We start from the raw sequence: 3,188 nt of genomic DNA, 5'->3' as shown, positions 1-3,188 counted from the left end.
ATTATGATCTTACACCTCTGGATCTTTATTTAGACTACTTCCTATATATGGGATGCTCTCCTTCCCATTTTTTGATTTTGAATTCCTACCTATCCTTTTTTTTTCCAGGTAAAAGAACTGTGTTCCCCAGGGCCAATAGGCATGTGAAAAACCCTCAACAAGAGATGAAATAACATTCAGTTGGGATGGCACACAGCAGGAGATCAATTGGGACAAGTGGTATGAGACCAAGATCATTTAGAGGGCAGGAGGTAGCCAACCTGGTCAGTGCTCTTTGCTTTTGATTCTGGTCAGAGCCTGTCCTGTCCCAATTCGTTCCTGTACAGTGTGTTAGAAGCCTCCCCTACCAGTCTAACAGGCCTAATATACCCTTTAGTTCTGATTAGCAACAAGAGCAAAATCGATGAGTTTTCCACTGGTGGGAACTTCTGTGGATAATGATTTCTTCTCAATCTTTGTCTGGAGTTGGGGTTGCGGGGAGTGGAGGGTTTTAACTTAAGCCAGTCCCCCATGAGATCCCTTTTAATCTCCCTGAAGAAGGTTTTCCTCCCTGGGTATGATATATTGGCTCCTCTTCTGTTATAGACTCCTTTCTGCATAAGGGCATGATGAAGTCCAACAATAATCAGAAATAACAAGATGATGAGTGACAGGAAATCATGGCTCCAGCTATTGCATAGGCTACATCATGTGGAAAGATGGTCCTTTGGTCCATATTGGGGCACCAGGATCATATATCCCTGATGGAATGAACACGGGCTTGCTCTTGGTTTACTGGGAGAGAGGGTTGATTTGTTTGCCTCATGAATCAGATCTTCTTTGGTGACTGTTGCAAGTGAATTCAAAGCTAGGAGATAGTGCTGAGAGAACCACTGAAGAGACAGGCAAGAAAGAGACCAGGTAAGCCAGGCAGCTCCCCCAGGACCTCCATCACAAAGTATAAGACCATCTGGTCAGAGGAGACTTGAGCTTGCTCTGGTGCTAGGGGGTGGTCGAGGTGATAGACAAATATGACAAGATCAATGAGGCAGCCAATGCAGAGTATCACCTGTTGGCAGGGAAATGTGGCATAGCAGAAAAGAATGGCTGTCTTTTTGCTGTGGGAGCTGAAGTAGCACTGTACCTGGGCCTGGTTTACTCCATGTAAGGAGAGCATCATGAAGACTTCCCCAAAAGACAGAGTCTAGAAGGTGTGCCACACAAATGGGTCTGGATACAGGTCAATCCCAGAGATACAACCATACTGTGAAGCCACATCCCAAACATGACCCAAGCCTTCCACCTTGGCAGCTCCCACGATGACAACAGTTAGCTGCCCCAGTAACATGGCCACTGTCTGGAACACAGCTGTCCAAATGACTGCCTTCAGCCCAACCAGACTAGTATAGATAGTGCCTAGAGACAGCACTGAGCCCCACAGATCAAAGCCTGTCACTGCATTGAGTGCCAAGGCTGGGGCATAAAGAACACTCATGTAGATCACCATGTTAAAGATGAAGATTAGGGTTCCACACAGTTGCACAGCCTTAGTGAATCAAAGCTCCAGGTACTCATAAGCACTAGAAATATTCAGTTGGTAGAAGATGGGTGTGAAGATATGGGCAGGCACCAGCACACCTAGGAAGTAGGAGAAGCCTAGAAACAAATACTCAGTGCCAGAATAGTAGATCTCCCCAGGGACTCCTAGGAGGCCACAGCTCACTGAACAGTGGCAAGTAGAGATAGTGCCACAGGTAGGGAGCCCATGCTATGGTTAGCCAACAGGAACTGGTGGGCTATGTTCTGGCTCCTGCCTCGATGTGCATTGAACAGCCCAATTGCAAGTGAGGCCGCCGCCAACAACGCACATACTCCATAGTCCACAAGGGTGATGTGGGACAGGGTTGTTGCAGGCATTGCCATTGAAAGGGTTATGGTGGATGGACTTACCCCCAAATAGAATTCTCTGATGCCCATGTCCTGTACCTAGGTATCCCCCATAGATTCTGCAATGCTCTCCAGGTGTGCAAGCAAATGATGAATTTCAACTACAACCTGGTGCCCAATCACTCTCTTTACTGTTCTCTTCCTCTGCCAGGGGGCATGGTAAAAGCCAGGCTCCCTTGCTTATGCCAGTGATAAGAAGTCCCCTCCATCTCTTTCTAGCTCTTCATCATTTATTTTTCTTTGCCCTGCAGATTCTTTACTTCTTTGCCTCCGAGACATAATGCTTTTCTGCTCAGAGCAGAGATGATATCTTTAACTCTTCAGACAGGCCCTCCCCCCCACCCCAGCTTGCCCTACTGTGTATACTGCTGCCTCCAGCACGTGTGAGTTCTCTGGACACCTACCTGTCCTTTAAAGCCCAAACCAAATGCTACTTCTCATAAAACACTATGTCTGTTCCCCCAGTCCATCATAGCCTTTCTTAGTCTTCACAACCTCATATTGCATTTCTTTTGTAGCTTGCTAATGAATTATTGTGTATAATTGTGTTATAGGAATTTATTTTGGTTTACTGTGAATACCTTGAGTTCAGTGACCCATTTCTCAGCTAAACTTGTATGTCTCCATCATCTAGCACAGTTCTTAGATCACAACAGAGAATTAATTCTGGGTGTGGCTTCTCTGTGTGTCTGTTTATATTCTTTTGGAAATTATTCATGAACAGGGACTTAATAATGTGTCTTTCATGAAGTCTTGTTATTGAAATCTTATCTTGTTATTTAACCTTGACATTTTGGTAAATTGTCTCTCAAACTTGTGAAATCCCTGAAGGTAGGGATTGGCTTCTTTCTTTGGCTTCCCCACAGGACTCAGCAGAATGCTCTGTACAGATTAGTCACATACATAGACATACACATATATCAATATGCGTGTATTCATATATATATATATTTGTATATATGTATATATATGTGGAGATTATATACCTATGTGTGTGTATTTGATTTGACTAGAATTACTATAAGCTATGGGAAGCTTGGTGGATAGAGTTGTCGACCTGGAGTCAGGAAGACACATCTTCATGAGTTCGAATCTGCCCTCAGAGATTTACTAGCTATGACCCTTGGCAAGTCACTTAACCCTGCTTGCCTCAGTTTCCTCATTTGTAAAATGAGCTGGAGAAGGAAATGGCAAACTATTCCAATATCTTTGCCCAGAAAACCCCAAATGGAGTCACAAAGACTCAGTCTCAACTGAAACAG

The 3,188-nt window shown here is 44.5% G+C and overlaps 1 pseudogene; it reads right to left on the bottom strand.

The window, feature by feature from the left end:
- Window positions 1-686: 686 nt before the first annotated feature.
- On the bottom strand, window positions 687-1,956 carry LOC110223083 (sodium-dependent multivitamin transporter pseudogene; annotated as a pseudogene).
- Window positions 1,957-3,188: the final 1,232 nt, after the last annotated feature.

The sequence above is a fragment of the Phascolarctos cinereus genome, unplaced genomic scaffold (assembly GCF_003287225.1).
Source record: "Phascolarctos cinereus isolate Bilbo 61053 unplaced genomic scaffold, phaCin_HiC Scaffold_9;HRSCAF=440, whole genome shotgun sequence".
Taxonomy (NCBI): Eukaryota; Metazoa; Chordata; class Mammalia; order Diprotodontia; family Phascolarctidae; genus Phascolarctos; species Phascolarctos cinereus.
The sequence above is the reverse complement of the archived record's forward strand: the minus strand, read 5'-3'. Positions and strand labels throughout refer to the sequence as shown.